The sequence below is a fragment of the Coenobita brevimanus genome, chromosome 57, assembly GCF_032717465.1.
Source record: "Coenobita brevimanus isolate Jiangsu-jjx chromosome 57, ASM3271746v2, whole genome shotgun sequence".
NCBI lineage: Eukaryota > Metazoa > Arthropoda > Malacostraca > Decapoda > Coenobitidae > Coenobita > Coenobita brevimanus.
The window spans coordinates 48,284,310-48,300,102 of NC_137010.1; the positions used below are offsets into that span (position 1 = coordinate 48,284,310).

The window sequence follows — 15,793 nt, forward strand, 5'->3', positions numbered from 1 at the left end:
TATTGTGTCTGGCCACATCTTGGGATCCTGGGGAGCAAAGCAAAGTGTTAACACTCTCAGGTTCACATGACTCACTCTCAGCTAAATGGAACTGTTTGGTGTTAGCTGGAATAAAACAGTAGAGCTGTTCCGACCATGCAAGGATTAACCCTTTTACAATGATGCACGTAATTATAAAAGAGAAATTTACATTCAGTTTAATCAAATCATGACCTTCCCAATGGCTGTTTAGAATATAAGGGACAACAAACAATCCTCAAGATACGGGCGTTGAAGAAGCAAATATCGCATGCATGAAATCTGCGTTTGAAAGATAGAGACCACAGGCAGCAGGAAACACAGAGGGACACAGTTCCAGAGATGACGATAATAAGAAAAAAAAAAAAAAGGATAAAAATACAAAAGTAATTAAGATATGAAAGGAAAGTTAGTCATCCATTTGATCACCAGTTAACAGTGCATTGGCTTTGGTCACTGATGAATAAGGTTGGGTGTCATATTTTCATTGCCATGGTGTTCTATCAAAGCAATTGTAGTTAGTCCACTGTACACACACACACACACACACACACAACCATCAACTCCGCCATACCACTACAACCAACCAGTCCAAAACAGAAACACCAAATCAACCACACCTATCCTCTTAACCACATCAATCCACACCACCACACCCAGACAAACTACCACACCACGACGCTCAATCACAGTAAAACACCCGATCACACTGTGCAACTCGACCACATATCGTTCAACCACAAGCAGCTACGCCCATCCACACCCAGCCACGCTGTTACTCGACGACACCCGACCATACAACCACACCCAACCATAAAACCACATCCAACCACGCCATCACACCCATTCACACACACCAGCATACCCATCCACACCACCATACCCATCCACATCAACACATCCATCAACACCAACCACCCACTCATATCACCATTCCCATCCACGTCACCTCACCCATCCACTTCACCACAGCCATTCATTTCACCAAACACTTCCACGACACCACACCCATCCACGCTACCACATCCATCCACGACACCGGATCCAACCACACCACCATACCCAACCACACCACCACAATCATCCACACCAACACGCACATCCACGCCACCACACCCAACTGCGTTACCACACCCAACCACGCCACCACAGCCAACCACGCCACCACACCCAACCACGCCACCACACCCAACCACGCCACCACACCCAACCACGCCACCACACCCAACCACGCCACCACAACCAACCACGCCACCACACCCAACCACGCCACCACACCCAACCACGCCACCACACCCAACCACGCCACCACAACCAACCACGCCACCACAACCAACCACACCACCACACTCATCCACATCACCACAACCAACCACACCACCACACCCAACCACACCACCACAACCAACCACGCCACCACTCCCAACCACACCACCACAACCATCCACATCACCACACCCAACCACACTACCACACTCATCCACATCACCACACCCAGCCACAACATCACATTCATTCACACCACCACACCCATCCATCTCACAACACCCGTCTATCTCACCACGAAACTCACCCAAACCACCATACCACAACCACAACCACAACCACACCCATTCACGCCAACACACCCAACCACACCACCACAATCATGCACACCACAATATCCGTTATAACCACCACAACACACCCAGACACATCGCTATACCCAACATCACCACCACACCCAACCACATCACCACTCCATCACACCTAACCACACCACCACATTCAACTCAACCACCACACCCAACCACAACACCACACCCATCAACAACACACAACCACACCACCATACCCGATCACACTACCACACCCTTCCACACCACCAAACCTAATCACATCACCACCACCACACCATCACACCCAACCAAACCATCGAACATAAACATAATATTAACATACCACCACACCATACCTCATCACCACAACCAGCCACACCACCCAGCCTTCATGCTGGTCAGGCCGCTCCTCTCTGCTTCATTCACTATTTAATCAAGTATATATTTTTGCTTTATTTTTGCCATAAATTTGAGTTATATTTGCTTCGGTATGTGGAGAGGATGAAGGATGACAAGTAGATGCAGGTGAGACGTGTGAACACTGAGGGTAGAGTTGTGAGAGACCGGCCGAAGAGGACTTAGGACAAGGTCATGAACTGTGACCTCGGGAATAAGGGACAGAATAGAGATGCTGCTAGAGATCGAGCAGCGTGCAGGGCCGCCATTAGGTGACCAAGGCTGAAGCATTCAAACATGCTGGAGCATTTATGAACTAAACGAAGCGAATTTGTGTGATACTTTTCTTGTGATAGCGCTTCTGTTATGTGAGTGTTGCATCTTATCGTCTAACTGGTTAAAAAAAAGTGAATACAAAGTATCAAAACTCTGCTTACTTTGTGTGTATTGCTACTGTGTTCAACTACACGGCATCAGTTTGAATGGAAGAATACATACAGTACTTATCGAGTAAGTAACTGGCTTTGTTTCTCTTTGTAGCCTACTTTTCTACGGTTGAGTGTTGACTGGTATAGCTTTTGTTCTTACAGCTTTACTGGTATATAGTGTTATCTTTTATACACTGGTTTCTTTACCCTGTAAAGTTTCATCTTTTGTCTTAATTCCCATTATTTCTCTGGTTTCCCGCCTGAGGGTCGAAAGTAAATACCTTGTGACAATCTTAAAGTGTTTTAAATTATATTCATTTCATTGTTCACAGTAACCTCAGTAAGACAGTGTTAAGGTAGCGTATCCTTACTGTATTAGTTCTTCACTGTTCTAATTTAAATGATACTTCAGAGGATGAGAGATCAGACCGTATTTTAAAGCAAAGTTGTCAGTCTAAATAATCAATTAGTCACTTTGTTTACAGATGATGCTGAGTCTGCAAATAGCTGTAGCAACTTTGATCAACAGCCAGCCTGGTTTGCAGATGACGGCCTACACTTGATTGTGACTGGTTTAGTGCACTTTGGCCGTCACTTGAATAATACAGTGCCTTTTTATCAGGAAAGAAAGAATAATGCTCAAGACAAACAGCTGAATCAATTCAAGCAATCAAGGTAAGACAGGATTTCCAGACATTTCCTATCTGAAAACTGAATGCGTTAAGTTTTGTACTTGTAAACGCGAGATTCAATCATTAACTGATTACTATGACACAAATGACATGACTGAATCACGGTTGAATACTGAGTAAAGAGACTTCTTAGCAGAATGCGACTGGCCAGTTTATGTTGTATTTAGTAGTGACAGAAACGGGAAGATAAGAGGCGTTATTTACCGTTTAGTCTAACGTGTCTTTCATGCAGTATTAACTCTAAAACCATTAGTCGATGATACTGACACAATTTACTTTTAACTTCGAAATGAATCACTCCGTAAGATGACGCTTGGGTTTATTTATTGTCCTGCAGAACCGTAGTGTCAAACTGACAAGATGCTTTTTGAATAAACTGCTAATGCTTACTGAATCCGAACTCCTGTATTTTTGGGAGATTTAGAATTGCTTATAGTAAGATGGAGGAATCCTTATTCTCACACAACAGGTTAGAACTGTACAGTAACATGCAAGAAAGTTCGCTACATCAGTTAGTACAATGGCTAACGTGTCGAGGAAATAACTTTCGTCTTAGCAGCATCAGATAATTAGTCGATAATGTCTTAGTAGGTAATGAATACAGTATTCATGACCACTGTATTCGACCTTAATTATTTCAGTATCAACTTCGTAAAGCCCAGTTAGCCTACGAGAAGTTCCAAACTACAAGTGTGCTGACCTTCAAAAATTAAAAGTAATAATAGGTGGCTGCAAATGGAACCTGATTACTCGAACAACAAAATGTCAATGACGCATTGGAAATGTTTTCTCAAAGTGTTAACAAAGCTGCCCAGGTATTTGCACCAATGCGTTCTAGATTTCCTGCAACCTAACTGCTGGAACAGAAATATCAAAAACAATCATGAAGCAGGGAAACTGACCAAAATTACAGTAACAAAAAATCAAGAAAGTAAATCTAAACATCATAGTCTTCATCAAAATACTAAAAATGAAAAAAACAAAGAGTGAAAACCTCGACTTGCTTACTAAAAGCATCAGTAAATCAATCCCTAAAGAACTCTTCCGTTACATAAGACGCAAGAAGACATTAACTCCAGCTTTAGGCCCGTTAGCTTTAACAAACAGAGAGAATATAACGTGGAACCCAAGATGACCAAAATTCTTAATGCTCTATTTTTAACCTTATTTACTGTAGAAAAATAATGCACTATACCTTCGTCTTCCTCGCATGTGTAGATAATGGTGGCGAAATCAGTGACATTATGATCAATACAAGATGTACTATTTGCAACCAACAACATAAGGACAACAACACATCGTGGCCAGATAAGGTATCCCTATGACTGGAAAGAGGTAAAGAATTACATACTGAAGCCATTACCTGAGTATTTAAACATAACAATAGGGAGTGGCACTGTTGCTAATGAATAGAAATTGGCAAATGTGTTTTGACCATTCAAGAAAGTATTAAGACCCAACCTGGAAACTATTGTCAAGTTAACATCAGGTATGTTCAGGTTGTTAAATTTTATAAGCAGACACAGACAGCATAAGCACTTTTTAAAAAATCATCAGAGGTTCACAACATGAATTATAGGACAATTGTTATGTACCAAGGTGAACAGAACACTGGCTTGCAGAATGTAAACAAAGCTGTGATTAATGGGAAGGAGTCAGACTCGAAGACTGTCAATAAAGTGTTGCAAGGTCCAATTTTGATTTTAATATATATCAGTGATATAGGAAGGTTGCACTGTAAAACAACCGTATTTGTTGACGATACAAAAACTGATAACAGAGGATACAACCGAACAACCTCAGAAAATTCAGAAATCCTGAAAACTGTTCAGCTGAGTTCAGATCCGGCGAATAGATATTCTGGATAAAGCAAACCTTAAAAAACGGGCATTAATATGAAAAAGCTAACAATTTTGGATAATACTAAACTCAAGAATATAAGCAGAAAAAGATTTAGTAATAATCGTAACAAGCAGGTTAAAACCAAGTGTACTGTGGACAGAGAACACCGCCACATTCAACCACATTTCCACATCCATCACCCCCGCAGAACCAACAGCACCGTCAGAAAAACCCACATCCATTCACGTATTATATTACCACACTCAACCACACCTCAACCAACCAACTACCTACATCCAGCCACCCGGACGCAATGTTCCCACCTTTCAACGTTGTCGATGGCGTTGTGGTTGCGGCTGTACGGGTAGAACGCCTCCAGCTGCATCCAGCGTTGATACAGCTCCTCCGTCGTGTTTATAAAGAACCTACAGATGTCCGCACCCACATAAGGCAGACCGAACAGGTTGAACTCCAGCATACCTGAGCACAGCACGAAGAACCCTTATATTAATGCCTATCGACTACATGAGGGTCATTAAGGCAGCCAATCTCTGTGCCATCCCAGTCTCTCTAGAATACAGTTCGCAACCACTGATGTTATATCCATATCCCCAGTTCACGGCACATAACGCTATTCTACATAACACCTTCACGATGGTCCTTTTTGTAGTATATTTTTGCAATCTCCAATGAATTCCTACAACTTCCGAAGGGCTTTTCGTTCTGAAAGGGTTAATGAAGGTTATACATCACCCCTTCATTTTGAACAGTCTCTTAAAAGCTAAACAATATCACCGAAAGGTAGTGTACGAGTGGCAGATGATGGACAGGTGTGGAAGGGACTGATGTGTGAGGGGACAGGTGTGGAAGGGAACAGGTGTGGGGAGGACAGGTGTAGGGGGGACAAGTTTGTGAAGTTGTGTGTATACGAGTGGGCAAGTTTGTGGGGGATGGAAGTGTGGGGGGGACAGGTGTGTGTGGGAGGTCAGGTTTGTAGGGGACAGATGTGTGAAGGGGGGCATGGGTGTGAGGAGACAGGTGTATTAGGGGATGGGTGTATTGGGAGATGGGTACAAAGGAACGCAAACGGCAACAAACCTATTGGTTCTATCGAGACTGTTTGTCATGACACTACCAAAACTATTCTGTGAATTAAAGACAAGGTTAGGAAAGTAGGAAGACTCCCCCCCCCACCACCACCACCACCAAATCGTCCAGCCGAAGCCGGCAAGAAAAAGTGAGAAGAACCCCATACGTGGAAGAAAATATGTAATGGAAATTTCATAGGAAAGAGGAAAAGGAAACTGTATACCTGAACAAGTAAGTAGCAGTAAGTCAACAGTATGAATCGATGCTGTTCTGCGGTTGTGTCCTCCAAGCTCTGAAAAGCAGTTATCTCCTCCAAGACCTAAAAACAAAGCTATGTATACTACAAAAATGTATTGTTTGCGAATAAACATACTTTGCTGGGGGTAAGGAGATACATACATTTTCAAGCGATTGTTAAATGTGAATATTGTATCACAGTTTTCTGCACTGGAGAGGAATTTATTCCATTTATTTACAACTCTACTGAAGGAGAAAAGCTTACGTGTAGCTTTATGTGACTGGAATAGTTTGCCAATAATTTTAAGACCATTATCTCTAGTATAATTTCGACAAGTCTAATTTGAAGTATTATCAGAAACCATATTACCATGTTTGATAACTGGAATACCTGAACTGAATCTCCCCATAACCTGCTGTTAGCTAAGGTAGAGAGATTCAGAGCTTCTAAGCACTCCTTGTATGGTTCATTTCTCGGTCTAGGTATCATCTTTATCACCCTCCACGTTTCTCTAAATTTTTTTTTTTGTATTTCGGTTGCTAGAACTGGACACAACACTCTAGGTGAGGGTTTACAATGATGTGTATCTGATGAGATTATTTATTTTCAAACGTACAGTAATCGTGTTCATAATAATAGGCATATTTCCAACAACTTGCAAATCACTGGCGTAAAACTTGTTGGACATAATTTTTTTGGTTATGGTTTGTTGCCCCTTTTTAAATATCAGGGTTATATTTGCTGATTTCCACTCATGAAGCACCGTACTACTTCATGATTTAATAAAGGAAGGAGGGAAGGAATAATGAAGAACTAGCACGAAGCCATAATATTGCTGTATGGCAACAATATAGAAAGAAGCCGGGTAAATACTTATATTCAATGCATGGTATGAAATACAGTAAGAAATTTGATGATGCTGTAAATAGAAACAGTAGGAAAGTCACCTAGGAAAGCAGTAAGTCATGGGAGCCGACGAAATGAGTAAAGGAATGGGAACGCTGCAAGACGTTGTTGGAATGTAGACGGGCAATCAAGAAAAAGATGACAGGTAGTCATAGAACAGTTACAGTGTGAGCAGACGGGCTGAGGGTCATGGCTTATCCAATGCTCATGAATTATTCGGGTATGACCCAAGCGAAGACGAGCAAGGATAGTCTCCCATCAACGAGTAGGGTGGCTCAGTGTGTGCCAGGAAAGAAGTGAGGGTTTTGACACTGAAATTTGTTGTGAACCCGCTGGTTCCACGAAGACTGCCAACGATCACGGAGAGACTGGTTAGCAGAGGGAAACAATCAAAGGCAAGAATGGGACTGAGGAAGGACCTACAGGAGAAAGTAGCAGAGTGTGAGTCAGCTCGTTCTTTACCTGTAATCCCAATATGGCCACGAACCCAGCGGAAGCGAATTGACTTTTTCCTACACAAAGGCTAACCAGCCATTCCCGAATTTGGGTGAAATGAGGATGAGAAGAAGGCGTGGTGTGTAAGGCAGTAAGCGGATAAGATAACAAAGGTGGAGGAAGAGAACCTAAGAAGAGACTTCAGAGTAAAAAGAATAACATACAGTTCTCCAGTGAGGATACTTGGAGTGGAGGGAAGTGTACTGTACTTTGGAAGGAGGAGTCAGGGAACACAATAGCAAATTCAACACCATGACATATTTTAGAGCTGTCAGTAAAGATATGCGTGGCAGAAGAGTGACTGGACATATGTTCAAGAACAAGGGAGCAAAGGGTATCTGGGTGAAAAAAGAACTTACAACAAGGAAGAAAAGAAGGGCAGTCCACCGAAGAAGGCAGAAGCCAAGGTGGGGAGAAAACTGGACATAGTGGAAGAATAGGAGGAAAGGCAAAATCAATAGACTGAAGAAGGATGGGGACCCAAAGGGGGAATGGAAGGAGATAGGAGACCGAGTGAAAAGAGCGTTGGAGAAGGCTAAAAGGACGGAGTAACTTGTTTTGTAGGGAGCGGAAGGAGACATGTATAGGACCTGATAGTGAGAAGAGTACGACGATGAAAGAGGGGCAAAATGCGTGATTCAGCACAAAGACTTGTAGCAGGAGTCGACCGAAAGCACCAATAACTAAACGAAGACCAGTATGATGAACAGAATCTAGCTTTGAAAGAGTGTGCGTGGAGGCAGAAGAATAAACTTGGATACCCATAATCGATTTTGGAAAGGATAAAGACAGTGAAGACGAAGAAGTGTGATATGATCAGCACCCCACGAAAGGTGAGACCTAAGTCTACTAATACCAAGTTGGTTCACTTTCCCTCAGGGCGCAGGGAGGAGTGGCTTGTGTGTGACGTCAATTGGCTTAAGTAACAGAAAATGTATAAAAGGGCAGACTCAAATTAAACATTTATAATAAGGGAAAACGAAGAAGGGGAAGAAGTGCGGACTCATTTAACCGTATAACGTAGCAATAGGTTCCCTCACACCCCTATGCCTTCCCTCACACCCCCATACCTTCCCTCGCACATTTCAGTCCCTTCCCTCACTTCTGACTAAAAATGTGTCATGATCTGGAGAGTGCAGAATACATCCACTCACCACCACGGTCAGGCGTCAACTGAACTCGTGCCAGCTGACGTCACTCCAATGCTCAGCCCCCTGCGCCAGCTTGGACCCGTTTTAGATGGAAGTGATCCGACTTGGTATTAGTAGACTTAGGGTGAGACAGTGTTTGCAGCAAATGAAGACGATGAAGGGTAGAAGACTTGAGAGAAGAAATATGTGCATTCCAATTTAATCGAGAGTCAAATGTGAGGCCAAGAAATGTGGCAGAGGATCGGTAGGGAAGAGGAATGTTATATAAGTACAGAGAAGGCTGTGATATGGTTCTCGAACGAGTAAACGTTACCGACAGGGCTTAAAGGTAGAAAAACATAACCATAAGTAGTAGCCCATGTGCAGGCAGCATCGATGGTGGACTGAAGAAGCGATGGGAGCCGAGGCAGATCTGAATCTGCAGTTTAAATAGCAAAAATAATCAATATACAAAGAGGCCAAAAAAGAAGAGGGTAGAGAAGAGACAGTGCCATCTATAGCTATAAGAAAAAGAGTAATACTAAGGACACAACCATGTGGGACACCTTCATGCTGGGGAAAGGCACGGGAAAGGTGGTCTCTTAGACGGACATGAAAGGTTCGGTGGAAAACAAAATTTTGAAGAAAAACACCTATGTTACCATGTAAATCATGGGAACGAAGACAACTCGTATCATAGACCTTTTCTAAATAAAATGAAATAAAAAAATATGGCAATGACCAACTGGCAGAGTGAAAAATCAGCCTGGATATAATATTCGAGTTTGAGGAGAGGATCTAATGTGCTGCGTGCTTTATGATACACGATACCCAAATGTAACGGGGAAAGAAGACTACGGGATTCAAGGTACCACATGAGTCAAGTATTGATCATCTGTTCAAACAGTTTACATAAACAGCTTGTCAGGGCTATGGGACGGTAATCTTGAGGATGGTGAGCAGGTTTACCAGGTTTCAGAAACGGGAGGATGATCTCTATATGCCATTTAGAAGGAAAGAAACCTTTAGTCCAAATTTATTATAAAGAGCCAAAAGAAGGACATGGCTTGTGTGGAAAAATGTTTTAACATAGTGTAATGAACACCATCAAGTCCTTTACTTCGTATTTTTACTGGATTTAAGTGAAGACGAAAATTCACGAAGAGAAAAGGAAGTGTTAGGAACTCCCTCAGCTGACAACGTAAAAGAAATTGGTATGGATTCAGAATCAGATTTATGGCGTTGAAATTCTGAAGAGAGATGAGACCCACTACCAATAAGACTAAAATAATAACCCAAGACATCTGCAACTAAGGAAACATCAGCCACAGACTGGCCATCAGTATGAAGAACCGGGGCTTAGGGTTAGATGTTTGCCTGATAATCTACGAAGTTGGGAGGTAATTGCTGCAACAGGTATAGTTACGGAAACAGAAGAAACAGTCTCTCCAACTAGAACGTTTAATCTGACGGATGGTACGACGGAAGGCAGCGGAAGCTCGACGAAATATGAGGAGGCTATGAATCCGAGCAGGGGTGGACTGTTTACGACGAAAACTTTTCCAGACGGCACGTTTCACACAGAGAGATTGCGAACAAGTAGGAGTCCACTAAAAAACACGTTTGGCAGTAGACGGTTGTGTATCACGGGGAATGGCGGTGAGAGCAGCACTTAAAACAGGGAAGAGGAAGAATGACAACATATATTGTGGAGACGAGAAAGACTAAGGAGGAAGTGGGGGCACTGTATGGGAAGAAAAAAATTCTCAGTTAGCAGCATGGAATTGCCAACGGGGGGGACGAAGGAATGGACAGTAAGAGGCAAGAGAGAGTCTGATGGGGAAGTGATCACTTAAATGATTGTCTTCTAATATCGACCAATGAAAATGGAGAGAAGTTGATGGTGAGCAAAATGACGATCCAAACAAGAGAGGGAATGAGTACGGAGATCAAAGTGAGTAGGGGTGCCCATGTTAAGGATAAATAGATCTTATGAACAAAGAAACTGTTCTAATAAGCGTCCTCTAGTGGTGATCACAGTCACCTCACAGGAAATGCTGGCAACTGAAGTCACCAAGAAGAAGTACTGGAGGAGGAAGGGAAAGAAGGAACGAGACAAAGTTAAGAAAATGAAGAGGGACAGAAGGAGAGAAACTGAGAGCCAACAGTAATCCAATGACAGGGAAAGACACGGGCAGATGAGGGATAGCAGAAGAAATAGGAAGAGGCTCAAAGGGGACATCATTGCGGATATGGAGGGAAGTGTCATATGAAGGAAGGGATCCAAGCAAAGTATAGCCAGGAATAGGAACCGCGAGAGTATAAAGAAAGGTTTCCTGAAGAGAGATAAGAAGAGGATTGTGGGAGGAAATAAGAAAACGAACGTCCGTACAGTGGGTATGGAAGCCTGTAATATTCCACTGGAGAAGCGCAATGACTATGGAGAATAAAGTGTGAGAGAAACGCAAATTGTTTACGGCGTTGAAAGACAGAGTATCCAGGGGGAGAAAGTAAATCAAGACCGGAAGGGACCGGGAAGATAAGGAGGGTGTAGTGATCACAAAAGAGGCGGGTGGTTGAATAGAGGAAAAGCGGGAAATAGAAGAGAGAGGAAGAGGAGGTGCAGGAGAGATAGAAAGAATGGGAGGGGTGCGTTCAGGAGACGCAGGAGGAATGGACGTAGGAGAAAGTGGGGAAGGGGGGGAATGTATTTCCGCACCGATAAGGAAGAGATACTGTACCGTGAGGATAACTTTGCAGGGATTCTGCTTCCATGGGTGACGACAAAGGTTGAGTGCGAGCTGGTGACACGGCATTATGGCGTTATTGTTTGGAGGAGGGAGAACACGGGATAGGCTGGGCAGTAGAGGAAGGGGGAGAGAGACCAGGAATATGAAGTGGAGAGGATTCAATAGCACGTTTACGTTTGTTAGATCAGAGATGTGAGGGAGAGTTAAAACGGAAGTATACTGTATGAGCAGGAGGTGGGGTGGAGGGAGCAGAACGAACAAGAGAGGAAAAGGAGGAAGAGGAATCGGGAAAAGAGGCAAGGGTGACAAAAGAAATTGAGAGGTACAGAAGTAGACACTGGATGAGCTTGAAACCTGTGATAAACGAATTGGTCAGGCCAAGCGTGCATATGCGATGCCAGGGGAGTGCCCCTAGCGATGTGCTCGTCGACTGGCTTCTCGGAGGGTAAGCCCTGTTTCTCACCAGACATGGGATTCTTCGGCTTCAAAAGTATAAGTAGGGCATTTATTGCAGGATGCCGTATGGTGCCCCCCACAGTTAGGCCAGGATTGAAAGGTCGATACACAAATGGATGCTGTGTGTCCAGCTTGTGAACAGTTGGAGCAAACAGCCTATGACCAGCAGTACCTTGCTGGATAGACAAAACGCCATCAGGAAGTGCACTGACGAGCGGGAGGAACTGATTCTTTAACAGAGGTCTGTGTCTCCAATAATAACGGAAAAGGGAAGCTCTTGAGATTGAAACACTATTATGGTGATGTTTGCTGGTTTTTGATGGCGTCCTCGGGAAGGGACTGTGTAGCACTAAACTGAAAGGATCTGGTGACTTTGTTCAGAGAGAATGAGTTTGATGTCTTCTGTGCAGTCAGTGAAGTTCCTATTTCCAAAAGACAAGAAAGAGGGAAGACGGACAGTGCCTGTTGCTGAACTCAACTGTACATCTGGAAAGATTGAGATCGGATTGCCTGATGGGTCAACTAATGATATGACTTTCTGCTTGATCTGCATTTTGTACACTGAGAAAACGAGAGCCATTGCGTCGTACAGAGAATGTAATATTGGAACCTATGTGTCGCAACAGTGAGAGGTGATGTGAGAGGTCATCTGTTTGGGAACTGATGTTAAAATACTGAGACCAGATGTGGGATCCAAAAAGAGAGGTGATCAAGACAGAGTTAATGAGTCGGGAAGCAATGCAAGGACGGGACGAGGAAGCCGAAGAAACAGAACGATTAGGCAAAGGAGGAGGTGGAGGTAGGTAAGGTTCAAAAGTTAATATAGAAGATGAACAGGTAGACAGAGTTGTACACCCACGCACCAAGGTTTCTGTACCCCCTTGGCGGAAGGAAGTGAAAGTCAGGGTTAGAGAGAGGGCAGGCGAACGGACAACCCTGAGTGGTAGTTTTGTACTGAGCTATGAGGCGAATGGTGAGAAACCTAACGAAATTGTATTCGAAACATTTCCATGCTATTCACCTGCAAAACATTATGCATTCGTAACATACATAGCATATAGTATAACATAGACTACCGTGTTATCATAGAGTCCTGTGAAAATGATCCAGACACGACCCATCTGTTTCGGATCTTCATCATACAAATGAAGCACCGAGCCAGTTTTATGTAAGCTGTGACTAGTCATTATTACTGAAGTGAGAAGTTTTGTGAATGTTTTCCTGGATTGTCTATGGCTATCATATAGAATGATTATGAATTTAATGCTCATTCCCACAGTAGTTGTGAGGATGGTTATATAAGTTAAAATTATATTATGTGGACGAATTAACCACATTGTTATGGGCAGCGGAGAGCATTCATCAATAATTTACTATAACCAGATGAAATTAGAACCATCCATCCATCTACCAATCATCCAATCCTACGTTTCCCCATGAGGAGCGTAAGAGTCCGGGGCTAGGCAAGTTGGTCCTGATATTTAAGATGAGAGTGACCAGCCTCACTTATCCCTGGGTGGCAATACGTGAGCAATAAACTCCAACCACCCCTTGGATATAAACATTCGCCGGCTCAATCCGATTGGAGCGACATAATTACCCACTAAACCACCAGGTGCCATAATTTTCTTATATGGTTACCACCCAGCGTACTAAATGGTATCCTGGTGTACAGGAAAAGATTGGGCTTGTCACTCAATGTAGTCACCCACAGGCAGAAGGAAGAGGAAAGAATGAAGGAAAGAAAGACAGAAGAGGATGGAAGGAAAGAAGGATGGAGGAGAGGAAAGCGCAGACTCCTGAGAGCAGCACTACATCAAGTGAGTGGATGGTGAGTGCCCCCACCTACCACCTAAATTAGAAGCAAAGAACTCAAACTATTATGAGACAACGAAGATACAGCTGAGATATCCTGCTTCGCCTCGTTATCCAGGCCTTAATTGTTTTCATACGAGCATTATTTTCCTTCAGTCTCTGCCTCTTCTATTACCCTTACTTCCTAGTATTCTCTTACTGCAAGCCGTCATATTCCTTAGGGGGTCTCTAATCGTCCGGTCCTATAACCCCAACTGTACTACATTATTCGTCACATCACTACCACACAAACAACGTTAGCACAAGACTGCTGAATCTGTTACTACCATTATTTGCACCGCCACTATTAACCCCCCCTTTTCCCACTGACTGTGTCTAATTTCCCTCACAATACGGCTACTCGTACTACTAATCCACTATAAATCTGTATAATGATATGAGTGTCCTTATGTCTGTCTCTGCTAACCACAGTTTTCCTGTTCCACCTTCGTCAACTCGTCACTTACCCCCCACTCCCTCTCTCCCACCCACCATCGACCCTACTCCTCCCCCACTCCGACACCACACTACCCCTCACCTCATCCCTGGGCCACCAGGCCTGTTGTCCACCCCTTACTGGTGAATATACGTGTTATGAATTAATGATAATGATTATAATAATAACAACACATGCATAGCGTTGTTAACATTACATGTAAAAACTGTAGACCCAAACGTGCCTATATTACGGAGCACTGATATACTAACCACAGGCCGTCCTTATCATTACCCCTAGACCTTCCCCATAGCACTTCCCTGTGGTAATACAACCCATTGTAGTCCTTTGTGGGATCACTACGGCTGTTTGGGAAAAAGAACATTATGCACGATATGCCTACAGCCCACTGCAATACACCTGTGACGCTTCACTGACATCCATCGAATAGCCTGGGAGGAGTTAGTGGACAAACAAACGACTGGACATACTGTAAACAGAGGCCGAATGTCTCGCATCAGTATATGACGACCTGACAAAACTGTTACCATCCTGCTTTGCAGGTGTCATCTTAGTTATAACAATAATAATAATAATAATAATAATAATAGACAGGAGCAGGAGGAAACAATGAAGGAAAGAAAGACAGAAGAGGAAGGAAGGAAGAGAGGAAAGAGCAGTCACCCGAGAGCAGCGCGGCATCCAGCGAATGGATGGTGAGAGCCCCCACCTACCACATAAGTAGTAGTAGTAGTAGTGGTAACAATAATAATAATAATAATAATAATAATAATGATGATGATGATGATGATGATGATACTACTACTACTACTAATAATAATAATAATAATAAAAATAATAATAACTACATGTTGAAGTGGCCCTGGTGAGAGAGGGTAGTGTTTGGAAACTCCCTGTACTGTTTTTTTGTAGATGAGTGAAGACGAAGGAGAGCTGCAAAGGTTGGTGGATGAGTTTGGAAGAGTGTGTAAGAAACGGAATCTAAAGGTGAATGTAGGGAAGAGTAAATTGATAGTCTTTGAGAGAGGTGAAGTCAGTGAATGTTCAGCGAGATTGGATGGTGAGGAATTGGAAAATGTGAGTACGTTTAAGTACTTGGGTAGTGTGATGAGTAAGGATGGAGGTTTGGAGGGTGAAGTGCTTGAAAGGGTACAGCAGGGAAGAAAGGTTGCTGGTTCCTTGAAAGTGTGATAAGAAGCAGGGAAGTGAGCATGGAAGTGAAAAAGTTACTATGTGACAGTATTGTGATACCAACTCTAACGTATGGAAGTGAAGCTTGGACGGTCCTGGAAGTAAACAAGTCGAGTGAGAGCAATGGAAATGAGTTATTTAAGAGGAGCCTGTGGAGTCACATGGAGAGACAGGCTGACAAATGAGGATATAAAGGAGTGTTGTGGTGTGGATGTGGATGTGATAGGAAGCGTTATGAGGAATACACTGAGGT

At 43.2% G+C, this 15,793-nt stretch overlaps 1 pseudogene; it reads right to left on the reverse strand.

The window, feature by feature from the left end:
* Window positions 1-15,793, reverse strand: part of LOC145401986 (maltase-glucoamylase-like) — a 426,725-nt pseudogene that overhangs the window by 132,952 nt on the left and 277,980 nt on the right.